This window comes from Vicia villosa, linkage group LG3, assembly GCF_029867415.1.
Source record: "Vicia villosa cultivar HV-30 ecotype Madison, WI linkage group LG3, Vvil1.0, whole genome shotgun sequence".
In the NCBI taxonomy this organism is placed as follows: Eukaryota; Viridiplantae; Streptophyta; class Magnoliopsida; order Fabales; family Fabaceae; genus Vicia; species Vicia villosa.
This window is the reverse complement of record NC_081182.1, coordinates 33,979,591-33,995,321: the sequence shown is the minus strand read 5'-3', so window position 1 is coordinate 33,995,321 and position 15,731 is coordinate 33,979,591. Positions and strand designations below refer to the sequence as shown.

The 15,731-nt window shown below is 35.2% G+C and overlaps 1 pseudogene; it reads right to left on the bottom strand.

Annotated features, from left to right (window-relative positions):
* Positions 1-1,121: 1,121 nt before the first annotated feature.
* On the bottom strand, positions 1,122-15,725 carry LOC131660935 (protein SABRE-like; annotated as a pseudogene).
* Between the last annotated feature and the right edge of the window lie 6 nt (positions 15,726-15,731).

Genomic DNA, 15,731 nt, shown 5'->3' with positions numbered 1-15,731 from the left:
TGTTTCGACTCATCCCGAACACTTTACGTAGATGTATCTTCGTAATAATCTAACATTTAATAATTAAAGGTCCGCCCGAAAATGCTTATCCGAAATAATCTAACATTTTAGAACAAAAGATGCATCTGAAGATCCATCGCTGAAATAACCCATTTTCACGTCTTCGAAGATGCATCTCCGAAATAAACTGCATTTTTCTGTTTTTCAAAACAGCCACCGCCAAGAAAGCTTCCAACACTAAAACTCAAAAATCAAAGTGCCGCTTTCTCTCCATCGCTCGCTTTCGTCGCAAACAAACAAGAGAAGAAATTCGATCTCTCTGCTCTGTCACGATTCAAACAAGCATCACAAAATTGGAACCCCAAACCCAACTAATTCTAATTAATGTTCACCAAATTACATAGTACAAGATTTGCAATTGAAACGAAATTAAAGAACGAAAACAACATAAAATCAAGGTATGATTCCTTCACAATGAGGTTTAAGTGTGAGGTTAAGTATGGGTGGTAAAGAAGCTACAGCAGTTAACAGAGTGTTTTTCGATTTTATTTCGAAAATGCATCTTCGAAATTTCTCAAAAATAAGTGTTTTCAGAAATGTATCTCCGAATTAACTAAAATTCTAATTTTTTTAAGGTGTTTTCGGAGATGCATCTCCGAAGAATATTTCGGAGTTTTAAGCAAGGGTTTTTACTCCATGGGAGTCTATAAAAAAATTGTCAATCATAAAGACTATTCATTTGGCATATCATTTCAGTCCTAACAATAGAAAGTTAATAGAAAAATAGTTCCAGAAGGACACGTTCCAATTCTGAATGTGCATTTACTAATTTGCAATTTTATAGTCTATAATATTGACAATTTCAAAAAAATTCAATTCACCCACTCAGTACTTAGTTTGAATTGGACTAAAACCTAGTTACAAATGTATTTCATATTTGCAAACTCCCACGACCGTGATTAAAAAGAGGAAACTAACGAATAGTAACCATAAATCATATTCATCTATAGTTGGATATATCTTTATCTAAAAACAAATCTTAATATGCAATCTGGCGATGAATTTCAAATCTATTCATTCAAAGTAGCATTTAAATGCATTAGTCTATATAAGGATCTCGATTTGCAAAATAAAAATATAGATTTTATTCTATTTTATCAAAATATGATCAAATGTCTATACATAATAATCTTGTCAACCTTTAGCATATTATTATCTAATAAATTAAGAAGCCAAAATTGAAAACTGACAAGAAGCTACAAGAATATACAACCCGGGTGTTGATGTGACTTGAGCAAAAGAGACGACCACAAGCTCTTTGATCACTGATACTCGTGTTGTTAAGGTATAAAACATTAGATGTGTGGTTTATGTGGAATGGAAAATGTCAGATGAAAGCCTCTTTATCACCAATGACTAGAGTCTGACTAGTATCGTCACGAATATACACATTTGATAGCTATCGACATCAGTCATGTATTTCTGTTTCCATTCCAGGTGCCCTTCAGCTCAAGATGTACATTGCAGTTTTCAACTGCTGCTCTTAACAGAGAGAAATCATCTCACACATTGGTGTATCCTTTAGAGCATGTAAGAACTAGATCAAATGTGTATCATGATCGAAAAGTATGAAATCCTTTGATAACTATGAACATTTCTATTCGTGAAAATCTTCATATGGTGAGGATCCACTTGAAGAATCACTATCAAATGTGGTTGTCTCTCTTGGAGATGATGGTAACGATTCTCTTTGTTGGGAAGACGAACCTGCAAGAGATTGAAACTTCATCCTCAAGTAATCAAGAGAACATAATAGGATTTGACCAGAATGAGAAAATCAGACAAGGAAGTCAAATATCAAAACAAATATGTTGGCTAACTTTGCAAGAATGTCACTGGACTCTATCATTTGATTGGCTAACTTCGCAAGTCTGGGGGCACATACAATCGTTGAAAAAGCTAATGTGAGTTTGCCATACTCATAAAGGTTAGATTTATAAAAGTATAATCATAATGTTAGGGTATTCAACTAAGTAAGAACAAAATACAACAGAGGAAAAAAAATAAAGGTAGAAGACCAAAAATGAATACAGCGTCACAAACATAATATACTCGTTTTATTTACACTAAAAATTATCACCAAAATATAACCTTGAAATACAATCAAGTAATGCAGAAACAAGTGAAGAAATAACTCATGGTTTTACTTTGGATAATCAGAAATTTTCATGTATGTGTTCTTTGTAAGTTAGTCAAATCCAATCAAGTAGTGGAAAAAGACTGGGCTGTTGTATTTCTTTTCTTAAAAGTCCCTAGTAGAGTCGCTTGCTGTCTTAATCATGAGACCCTGATTAATACTATTTGGAAGTTTGAAACTCCCTCCAATGTTGAGCCTTCCTTACAAGGATTAATACAATTGACATGTAATAGATGAGGAAAGCTGAAAACACTCTCTCTAACCCTCCCCTTTTTGTTGGGCAAAACACATGTGGATCCTACTGCTTTATGTGAGACCCATTTCGAAAGTGAGGGACTTGTGTGTTTCATCCAATAAGAGAGTGAGTGTCTGAGAGAGTGTTATAAAGAGAGTATTCCTAGCCCTTGTGTTGTAGACCAAAGACGCCTCTTTCCTTACATGAGTAGTAGTTTGGGAACAGTAGCCTGTTTGCGTGCATAATGGTTAAAGCAACTAATTTTAAAGGATAATATCTATCGGATCTTATCGGTGAACACTAGAGGTATTCTTTCACCTTGATATCGATTGGATTTAGTTTTGCTGGTTTTTGCAGTTGGGCCTTCTATTCTGATTGGTGCCTGGCTTCTTAAAACAAAGATCAGTTTAATAAGGTTTAGAGAAAAAGTAAAGAATATCTGAATTTATGGGCTGTTTTAACAATTGTCTAATGTAAACTCCAAGGATTTGGTCTAGTGGTAAAAAGATAGACCTTGGATCCGGTGGTTCCAAGTTTGAGCTCTGCTAGTATCATTGGAGGGAGGTAAAAGTAAATCCCTTTGTAGGTGTTCTTTGAACCCTAAGGGCTACCCTACCTTGGACACAAGCATACCCCCTCACCCTAAACTTTTTACATAAAAAAAAAAAGCATTTGGTGCATTTACTTGAAGATATGTTACTGGTTTATTAACAGTTTTAGAAGACAATTTAGCCGCACTCTAATTGCCATGTTGGCTTGCTTTCTTTGCTGTTTCATTTGAAGAATTTCTCGTCTTAAAAATAACTTTTGGCCATACATGTACTCTCCTTTCTTTCCAGTAATATATTGTTCTTTTAGCCAAAATTAAAAAACCAAAGTTCCAAAAATTGAATTAATATTAAGCAGTCATAAATACAAAAGCAATAGCACAAAGGAAACAAATTAGCAAACCTTTTTGTCCTCTGGAGCGGAACTTCTTAGTGTGCCTCCTAATAAGTTTTTTAGCTTTTGTAATGGTCAGCTGCCTAGCAAAAGGAGAGAATTCCATATCACTTTCACTCCAATCACCTGGAAAATCATTCTCTGCTTCACCCCTCATAGTTCGGAGCACAAATGCCTTTGCCTTGCGACGCTGAGTACTGAATAGTCCTCTAATAGATGTCACAAATCCATCACCTGCACCATCACCTGGACGCTTGGGCCAAGATGGTGGATATTGATCAGACTTTCCTCCTTGGCCTTCATTGTCACTAAAATTGAGGTCAATTTCAGGAACACCAGCTCCGGTAGGCTGACTTTGACCTTTATCTTTAAATTTACGACCCTGCGAGATCCAAAGAATAGGTAAAATATGTAAGGGACTTCAGTAGAGAAACAGTTAAAAGTTGCCACCAAATAGATCTAGATATTGAATACATGATCTAAAGGAAAACACGCTCATAAATTTGCAGCGGTAGGTATAAATAGGGTATCTGAGTTCAACGGAAAACATCAGTTATATATAACTATAACCAACAAAAATGAAAATAGAAGGAAACTGTAAGTCACTCGTCACCTGCATTCCAGTCACAGACTTCAGGACCCCCCAGATGATGTGCTTCTTTACTCTAGAAAAGAGTTTTCGCCAAGTCCCAGTAAACTCCGGCCGGTGAAATTGATCCATAAGTAACTTGAGATCATTTACAACAATCCTCTGTCCTTCATATGTAACCAATAATTCCACCTGCAAGAAATAATGCTCTGTGTTTAAATTTGAAATGTTGCATCATAAATGAAGATAGACAACAACTTTACCAATGCCCGAAACCACCTACCTGGCTAATTTTGATGTTGTGAAACTCCATCATTTTCCGTGGCCTTGATCTCTTCTCTTCATGTGACTTAGCCACCTTTTTTTCTTCATGAGATGAGCGGCCACCTTTAACACCTCTGGAATCTTTTGATTTATTCTTGGCTTCATCTTGTTGGTCGGCAGAACTACATGGAACATCTTTTGAGGAAGAGAAACTTTGCAAAACAAGTTCATTAGCTACAGATTCGGCAACAGTGTCTTCCCAACTTCGGTCAAAAGATGATGTCCTTCTCAACTCAGGGGTTAAACTAGTACTAGGGTTTTCTTTGGCACTCTGCACTTTGGTTATCTGCAGGTAGGTTACAAAAATTCCTTATGGAAATCTAGCTAACATCTAAAATTAATATAAATTAGGAGACAAGAACAAAACTGTATTCTTCTCTACTTTTCCCACCAATGCCGCCTTTCATATTATCCTCTATATTATTAGTAATTAAATAATAGAGTCATGTACTCGACAAATAATTAAATGCTTACTTGAGCTGATATAGCATGGACAGGAAGCTGACTGGTTGCAGGAAATAGCATTGCAGATATGCCAGATTTAGATGAGGCCTCAGTCTCTTTTATTGAGTGACTGTTTGAAGCAGAAGCTTCAAGGAGCGAACCTTTCTTTACACGCCTTGCACCAGCAGTGGTAGAAACCTTCCAAACTTCCTGTGTAAATAACCCCCAGTATATATTTGACCAACTGTATTTGCAAATTTAACCTTGGTTTTAACAGACGGGGTAATAAGGATTTTTAATCCTAAACTAACCTGCCTCCGTTGGGAATCTTGTTCTTCTTCTGGAAAGAAATACTCCCACATCATTCTGTACATCGTCTCCGTTAAATGGATCTTAAGGGGATAAATCTCTACCTATAGTTGAAAGTATTTTCACATTAGTTAGAGCCCAATGTCAAAATGTAGGCCATATTCTGAATCATGAAAAAACAAGCTTAAAATATAGCTTGTGTACTTGGGAGAAATAAGAAAATAACAGGACATAATTGTTAATATGTGAATTATATGGCAATACAAATTTTTAGTATTATTTAATTGTGCAATGGAGAACTTATACAGCTGTACAATTATCGTAGGGAAGATTTATGAGTGTTTTTCTAGTGTGCATTTAGTTTTTCTTTTTGGTGTAAGGCTAAGAATTGCATCCATGAATTGGATAAGTTAAATTTGAGGAGTGCCAATGTGAATATCAGACATGTGAGTGGCGGAGAGACTTCCTTGGAGTAAACTTTGAAAAGAGGTGCATGATTCGGTAGAACTAATCAGGGGGGAAGAGAAAATTTTACACGTCAGCATATAGCATCAGGTTATTGATGACATGGACTGAAACAGGGCACTCTAAATGGATTTGTCTGAGACTCAAATGGATGAAAAGAAAATTTACAATGATCAAAGTGTGTTTTCCCGTTCAAACTTAGTGGGTTGTTGCGGATATCCACAACATCGATCCCGATTGCCATGCCTACCGAGAAGACATATCTCTCTTATATCTTCTAAACTTTTTAGAGTAAGAGGGCATAAATTATATATTTTGAAGAAAAATCCACAGAATGGAGATATAACATTTCCATTTTTCTAGCTCCTTGATATTCACATTTTATATTTTCACTGCAATTAAATTTGTGTTACAAATGAGAAATTCACAAAAATAATAATTTTTTCAAAGAAAGGTGTAATTTAGGCATGTTTATGATATACAGCTATTGATAACATTTAAACGGGCCACTTGATGTTAACAGACATCAATCCCACACCTACAGGAATGTAATCTTAAAATTTCAAATCGTTAAATTAGGCAGAGAATCAGACCAAAACCTTCTTGGAACTAACTAGACAATATTAATTATTTTTGGAGAAAGTATACATGAGATAACTTTATTACGGTATGACCAAATGGCCCTATCTTTAACCAAATACCACCCAAAAAAGCAAGAAAGGAAAAAACACAAATTAGAAAAGGAACCCAAAACAAATTACCTGAAAAAGTTCAAGAGAAGAATTTCCATCTCTTGGAGCTCCCTGTTGAGCATCAACCCGAAGCATCACTTTTCTGGAAAAACATTCATTAAAAAGAAAGCAGTTAAGCCTATGACACTTGCAATAAGGAACACAGAAATGTATAGAAATTTTTAAAAATAAAAATGCAGATGAATGAAGTCTGGGTGCAATAGGGTGCAGTACTATGTTGTTGATTGCGAATAGCGGTGCATAGCGCCAAAACCCCAAAATGCTATGGTGGCATAGAGGATATCAGAACGACCGATATTGTGAAGACAAAAATAATGTACATAGTAAACATAAATTCTAACTACATATATTAATACCTTAAAATAAGAAAAATACACATATCAAACTCCAATTCTAATATGGTATCAGAGTCTATCCTAGACAACTTGTTGGGCTTCCCTCATCGTCCACGCTTCGGGCTCATTGAGGCCCAAGCGTGAAGGGGTGTGTTGGAATTTCCGCCTTAATTGCGGTCAGCCCCTAGTCGCCTTAATTGCAGCACTTTGGCTTGCCTTGAATGCAGCCCCCAACACCTTCATTGTGTTGGGTTTGAAGGGGTGAATTTAGTCCCACATTGCTCAGATATATGTCTTTTGTTATGTCTATAAGTGGAGGCAATCCTCACCTTACAAGCCGGTTTTGTAGGAATGAGTTAGGCTCAATCCAAATAATTCTAAGAATATTGTATAGTGGTAATGGATATACAAGCACTAATCTCTTTATATAGAATATTCTAACCTTATTAGCCTTACTTAAGGTCCAAACATGAATTACTACTAAAAATACCAATAATAAAATTAACTATGTACAACATTTACTATCATATGCAACAAGGTACATCCTCTATAATTCAGTGATGTAAACAGGAGCAGCGCTAGTGATTCATAAGGCTAGTAGACATGCTCAACGATATCAAGAGCACAAATACAGCAAGTTGGTAGGAGAGAGAGAGAGAGAGAGAGAGAGAATAAGCCATTTATAGTAACTTAAAAGGAGGGCGGATGGAGTTCGGCTAGAATTTCAAACATAATCAAAAAGTAACCTAACTCCTCTGTAACCATTAAAACAACCCTTGAACAGAAAATCAACAAATATCAAAATATTGACCTGTAAGCACCAATAAACTAAAAAAAAAGTCCAGGAAGAGTTACATACTTTCCCCATTCAGTTGGAGGATTCCATGCTGACAAAAGCATATCAGACTTGGCATTAGGCAGGCAGTTTCTGACAACAAAATATTTTGTTGTAAACTGAGCAACACCGACATCCTTGTAATCCCGGTCGAAGTCATATATCTAAGCGTTTTCAAAAACTAAACCAAATGAGCATACTCTTGCAAATTGAGACCAAAAAGAAGGAAAAAAAAAAAAAAAAGGAAAGTTGCAAAACTGAGCTAGCAAGAAACCACCATTCTCAGACATTTGAATCTGGTCAAGAAAGAAAAACTAAATAAGACTTATGTGATATTTTCCTTGGTTCCAACTAGGGGTGTTCGCGGTGCGGTTTGGTTCGGTTTTGAGCATAAAAGCCATCCTAACCGCGAGATAAAAATGCATGCGGTTCGGTTTGGTTCGGTTAATTTTTTAAAAAGTCATCCAAACCAAACCAAACCAAACCAATGCGGTTAGGATCGGTTTCGGTTGACTGCGGTTTACACTATAAAATAAAAATGTACTGAAATAAAAGGAAAAAGGAAAGTAATTCAATGTCAATATAATATATGATATTATACCATGCAAAAGAAATTATATTACAAGAACAGTAGAGAACTAAAAATACATATATTAGACCGTAGAGAATTATATATATATATATATATATATATATATATATATATATATATATATAAAATACAAAAATTAAGTGGATTATGCCAAAACTTAAGTTAATAAATTAATTATTAAAATTCAAAACGTTAGATGTGGCTGTGTGCAATTGAATTTGGAAAGATAATAAATTAATTATAAAAATTTAAAACTTAAGTTAAATATGCGGTTTGGTTCGGTTCCGTTCGGTTTCGTGAAATAAAAACCGCAAACCAAACCAAACCGTGCGGTTCAGTCTAAAAACCATCCAAAATCATCCAAACCAAACGCGGTTTTTTGCGGTTTCGGTTTGGATTGGTTCGATTTGCGGTTTTGCTTTTGGATTGGTTCGGATACGATCACCCTAGTTCCAACAGTAGTCAGATTAAGACATTGAATGGCTCGCTAACGTAGAAAAAGATCAGTTTTGTATCGATGCAAACCATGTACAAAATTTAACCACTGATACGAGAAACTTTTAGGACATATATTTCAAGAGTAGATTTGATAGAGACAACAGTTTATACTTTCCGTGAAGCAATTTGGCAATGGACTCTGCCAGTTTTGGAAGTGAACATCGAGAAAAGTGAGAGAGCACAAGCTTGCTACATAAATCTTACCATGTCATTGATCTCGGCTTCAGCAAAGGATTTACCGTCAACAAGCATGCTCCAAACAACTTTGTTAATTTGCAGAGATATCCGCATAGCATACGAAGGACTTTTGTTCTTCTCCTTCTCTGTCAACCTTAGCTGCGCAGCTTTTTGAAGAGCTAGCCTTAGTGCTACTGACGCTGCTTTTCTAGATTTTTGTGCACTTAATAGCTCTCTCTTCAATCCTTGAACCTGCCGGTGTTTAATTAGGCAAGAACATTTGTCATATATTGAAAGATGCATACAAATACAAAATACATCTCAAAATTACTCACTACATCTCATTAAGTGGCAAGTAAGGTTATGCACATTTCTTAAGAAAATCATCGAGTATACTAACTTTCATGATAAAATGAGCTTTGTGACTAAAATATCCTTATTAATATACTCCTTTCGTTCCCGATTACTTGTCGTTGTATCACAAAAAATTCTATCAATTTATTTGCCATATTCAAAGTTTAATGCAACATTAATTATTGTTTTGTATATAATTATAATACCCTTAGTATTTATGGCAAAGAGAAATATGTGGGATGAGATAATAGTATATAGTTAAGGGTGTTATAGAGAAATGAGAAATAATTATATCAAAAGTAATAAAAGAAATTGTGAAAGCTTAGGAGCTAGTACTATGCTAATGAATAATGCAATATCTTGTGTATCAACAAAAAACGTTATGCAATATATTTCCCATCCTTCTCTCTATTATAGTAAGCCTCCTCTCTATTTATAGAAAGCACTGCATGCCTTATTTGGCCAAACTACCTTCCAACAAAACTACTAACTAACTACTACTAACTAACTACCCGTTAACTAATTAGCTAACAAGTAACAACCTAACAATAATATACCTATCAACTAACCAAGTTCTGATACCAATCGAATAGAACTAACTGTTATATTATTACGGAAAATGGGAAAGAATCCCCTTTGCTTATAAGCAATAGCATCACTCCGAAGGTCTACCTACTTCCCAATGCCAAAAGGCCCTATTCCTCTCAAATGATTAGACAAGACAATCCCCTCTCTGATTCTCCTCTCAATATGCAGCATGCGTTATTTTCCCTAACTACCTTTAAATAGAACTACTAGCTACGCATCAACTATTTAACTAATTAAACAACTACACCTCCGTAACGATTTATAAGCGAAAATCAAAATGTTTACATATTAAGAAAATTCAAATTTTTGTAGTTTTTCTGAAATATGTTTTATGAAAGATGTAAAAACAATTTCAATTGGTTGTTGTTGTTAAATAAGCTTGAATCTCTATGCCAAAAACTAGCTCAAAGCGTGAAATTGCCCCCACTTATTTATACATTCAATAGCCTAGGAAACTAAGCAATGTGGAACTTCAAACAACTCCAACAACACAATTATCAACTTCAAAACCCACCCTAACACCTAGTGTGGGTCTTGGTCAAATTCCCACATTGCAGTCCTTAATCCGACTCTGATACCATGATAAAAATGTTTAGATCTCAATCCCAAAAACTAACTCAAATGATGAGGTTGCCCTAACACATTTATAAATCCAACAGCCAGAGAACCTAAGCAATGTGGGACTTCAATCAGCTCCAACAACACAACTATCAACTTCAACAGTTTATGGAAAAAAATTAAAGAAAGCAAATTTTAATTTTATCTTGAAAAAGAAGCATTTTTAGAATAAAATGCTTAAATAAAATGAAGTTGACGATTTTTTGCTTAAAATTTGCATCAAAAAAAATGTGTATTTTTTTGCTGATAAATCTTTATGGAGGGAGTATTTAACTAACAAGTAACAACTTCTTAACTAACAATAACAGTCCTATCAAAGATATGGCCAAAACTTATGTTTATAAACAGGGAAAATCATCACCTTACAAACCAGTTTTGTAAGGTTGAGAAGGTCAAATACAAAATTCTAAGAGTTCTATTCAAACACCAAATATATTAGCATTATATCCAAATCGTTAGTCTCAAGACTTTCTTAATAACTTCTCTAATAGTCTTTCTAAGGATTCATCTTCCTCTAATTTTTTTGACTTCTCTCAATTAGATCTACTCTCCTTATCACAGAATCTACAGATTTTTCTCTCTACATGCCCAAACCACCTAAGTCTATTTTCCACCATCTTCTTTGCTATAGGTTTTACCCCAACACTCTAATATTTTCATTTCTAATCCTATATTGTCTAGTCTTACATCACATTCAACACAACATCCTCGTCTATGTTGCACTAACTTTGTTCTTGTGTTGATTCTTAATCGTCCAACATTTTGTCCCGTACAACACCACAAGTCTTACCGCAGTCCGATAAAAAAATTCTTTGGCTTGAGCGCTACCTTTGAGTCACTTAAAACCCCTGAAATCCTCCTCTATTTCAATCACCTAACTTGAATTCGATGGTTTACATCCCCTTCTATTTCTCCATCATTTTATATTACGTCCGAAGATATTTAAACCTTGTGACTCGGGGGATGATATGGTCTCCAACTTTCACCTCAAGATTAGAAATGCTTCTTCTTTTGTTGAACTACATTCCATATACTCCGTCTTACTTTTGCTTAGGCGAAAACCATGAGTTTCTAAAGCTCGTCTCCAAGTCTCCAACCTCTCATTTAAATTCTCATTCGACTCTTCAAATAGGACTATATCATCTACAAAAAACATGCATCTCGGTGCAAGCTCTTGGATAAATATTTCAAATATAACAAACACAAAATTATCACTAAGCACAGTACATAATTGATTTCATTTTTTTTTTATATAAAAGAGCTGGAAGATTTAACAATAAGCAACTATAATTTGACCAAGACTTTCAAGTCAGTTAAAATATTGTTGATCAGGTTCATTTCTTACCAGCATAGATCTTCCACAGTTATCATCCACGAGTCACTTTCCTTTTCAGCATGTACATCTCCAGAAGAGTCACACCAAAGAGATAATTTTCTAATATCATCAAGAAGCAACTTTTGTTCCCTTTGTCTTTTTTCAAGATTAATTTTTGCAAGCTCCACCTCTTCAACACCATCAGGAACCACCTCATCTGCCTCTTCTTCAACATCATCATCATCTTCGGCTGGAAAGGACAGGCTACTTTTCCGAGGCCTGAGTTGAGAACAATATACATTTACTTGGAAGTACTCATCATATATCGTAAAATATAATGTGTTTCATTTAGGTTACTTGAAAGCCAAAAAAAAAATCATATCAATGTAAAACTTGATGATCAAAGTTATAGTTAAATCTGTGAATAAATATCAAAAGAAAACACTCTGATATAAGTATTTTTACACAATTAAAAAAAGAGTAAATCTAAAAAGAAAACTACTCAAGCAGTGATAACATCTAACCCCTATTTCAAGTCAGTATCTGCAATAAAGAAGCTAAGAGTCAATAATAAACAGAGGTATCGGCTGATGCGAGGCTTCACTATACCAAATAACTATACCTACAATACAGCATATTGTTATATCTAAATAAAGTAACAACTGAAAAATCAGTCACAAATGAAATCTCTGGGAGTTGAACTTCTTGAAAGAAGCCTGTTGATATTTGAAAGAAGCCTGTAGCATATTTCTTTTTTAATTAATACTCTTAACTATGCAATTCCCTATATAACAGAATTTCCATGGTGCTATTCAAACACACGGTTTCAGCAAATGTCTCTCGTCTTCTGATGATATTGTCATAACTTGTAATGATTGGCAAAGAATACTCCAATTGAAATAACATCTTCTGAATCAGTTTTAAAACGAAAGATATGGTAAACTACGCTATTTTTTATGTATTGAGGCAGGCTAATCTAAAGATAGTCTAATAATTTCACAGTTGGAAGAAACTTGATACCCTGGAAAAGTAAGAAAAAATGTAGTTGCAAGATCAAGCTCTAAGGAAGAATATAGGGTCATGGGGTAACATGTGAACTCATTAGGTTGAAGTAGATGCTCAAGGAACTTCAATTTGAAGAAGCAAGAACAATGATACTAATCTGTAATAATCAAGTTGCCTTGCATATCGCTTCAAATCAATTTTTCCATGAGAGAAAAAAACATATTGAGATAGACTGTCATTTTGTCAGAGAGAGATCAAATCAGGCGACACTCTCACAAGCTTTGTCAATTCTAATGGTCAATTGACAAATGTTTTTACAAAGTCCCTATGAGGTCTAGAACTAATTATATGTGAGGCAAGCTTGGTGCATTTGATTTATATATTCCAGTTTGAGGGGGAGTGTTGATACTTGTAAATACAATCTTAAAATAGAATAGTTCGTAGCATATTCCTTTTTGTAATTAATACTCTTAACTGTGTAATTCCTGATATAATAAACTTCTGTAGTGCTATTCAAACACAGTTTTGCCAATTGCCTCTTGTTTTCTCTTATTTTCAATAAAGACAATTGTGGTCCTAGCTTATGTAGTCAACTTGTCATTTATGCCACAATACCTTTTTTAATAACCATCTCACAGATATTAATGCATCAAATTTAAAAGAGTAATCAATGTTGTAAACATAAAAAATGAATTGCTACGTTACATTAGAGATAATTAGCATTATGATTAGGAGTGAGTCGCAGCATACTTGTGTTTGAAATAGGTAAAATTTGGAAAGAAAAAATTAATTTAGAATGAACACTGGGAGATAGTAGGCTGGTCCTTACTTTGGTAGGCGTGCAAAGAGAAGATTGATCAACACATCCAGCATGACCTGAAACTGGCGAGATGTCATTGTTGCCGTTATATTACGAGAATTGAATGTGAGCTCCTTCAAAGGTTTCACCTGCAGTTGGACTCGTGTTTAAACTAAAATGAAACATTTGACATAGAGTATTGATAGCCATGAGAAATGACATTTACTAACTAGATGTTAAAGAGTTCCACCTCAGATGAAGTATGGTGTGAACATATGTTTATAAATGGGGGAAAATCATTATCTTATAAGCCTGTTTTATGGGGTTGTGTTAGGCCTAACCGCAATTCTAAGATGGTATTAGAGTCTCGTTCAAGATTCATTGGACTACTTACTATCAGGTTTCTGTTATCGGGTCCCCCACCATTTATAATCATGCACCAAGCCCAATAGTGTTGGGCGAGATGGGGTGTGTTAAAGAGTTCCATGTTTGATGAAATATGGCTTGAACATATGTTTATAAGTGGTGTCAATCTTCACCTCACAAGTTAGTTGTGAGAGTTTTATGGGCATGGGTTAAGTCCAACCACAGTTCTAAGACTAGAGAAACAAACTGTTCTAAGATATGCGTAGCTTGGAATATATTGACTTACTAAGGAAAAAGACTCATTTATATGTTTACAACATAAGTATAAAATAACTCACTTTCAGTTCTGGCGTGCCCCCTTTGTGCCTTGTGTACCTAAAATACATATCACAGGGCATAAAAACTCTCTCGAGAAGAGCACCTGTACGCATTACTTTTGGAGAACTTCTAAGAATTTTCGGAAGCCACTGCAATCCAGCTCCAGGATCAACATCTGTTGGTGCGACATGAGCCTGTACGTGCTCCAACATAACAGAGAACTCCATTCTTTTCCATGTCATTTCAGGTTGATATTCACCAATATGTACGTCCGTAGCACCAAAAGCTTTCTCAATCATCTCATAACCAACATGAAGGACTGAATGAAACGATCGAGCCAAAACACGGCCACTGACAGCAGCCAGCAGAAATCTACCCTGTTTGTCAAAAAAAAAAGTGAGGTTGTTTTAAAAGCATGAACAACTTCTAGAAGATCAATAAATGAATAAAAATATCAAATAAAGGAATGAAGCACCAAGGAGGTACAAAGTAACAAACTGCCGGTTATTGTTACTAACATTCACCGACAATTAAATCTAACAAATAAAAGGGGGGCCGCCACTAGGAGGAAAGCATATTTATAAGTACAAAACAAAACAATGTGCTAAGTAAATTGATTGACAATACCGGAAAATAAACTGAAAAAGTGTCATAAGTAATTTAATAAAAAAACAAAATTGAAGGCAAACAAAATCTCAAAAGCTGCCTGCTGCTTTAAGTGTCCACACTTAGTAAACTTACATTTGCATCCTCCGAGTGAAGATTAAATTGAGGCTCAATGACATTCACCATGAAGTGTCGAGTCCCATCTGAATCATCTATGTTCTCCATCTTAGCTATCAATGCACAAAAAAGAGGAAATAGAGTGGGTATAAGACTCGGGGGAAATATTTGAACTTAATAAAAAAAACTCAATGATCTTGCAAGCAATAATACTATTTGTAGCAACAGATGGTATATTTAACTATCTATTTATCGTGTGATACTGGTCTCTAATCTAATTTGCATATTTTTCGAAGTCAAAGCAGTTAACAAAAGTTAATGAGGATATAAGGCATACCAGATAGCAAAGTGTCCTCCTTAACTGAATTTGAAGGAGAAGAAATTGACCCAGAAGTACCTGCTTGCTGAGAAGGGGGAGACTTAGAAATTTTACCAGTGGCAGGACCCTTTGAAACATCATCTTGACCTAAATCGGCTCCATCATGCTTTTTGTTTTCCTCGAGTAATTTCCTCTGTGCATATTGCCGAGATGGAGAAGGCTTAGGAGGCTCAAAGGCTTTAGATAGGCCACCAACCCAAGCCCAAACAGCATCTCTGTTTTCAATAGTCCACAAAAGCTTAAGACCATAGACAAACACACGCTGACAACCGTCAGCTATTACCACATTGTAACCATCGTCATCACTTGGGTCCGACCGCACATGTTCATCAGTTTCACTCCCATTTTCAAACTCAGACCGTACATATGTCATCTCAACATTTCTTCTCCCTGCTTCTTGCCACGCAAGTAACCTGGCAGGGTCGGCCTTTGAGGATTGTCTTCTGATAGTGAAGTAATCGGAGGACAATAGAAACCCATCATCACGATTTTTCTCTGTCATGTAACCTTTGTCAGAGGTGATTTTGTCTGTTGATATAGATTGTGAACTTTTCAGTATCATGTTAACTACT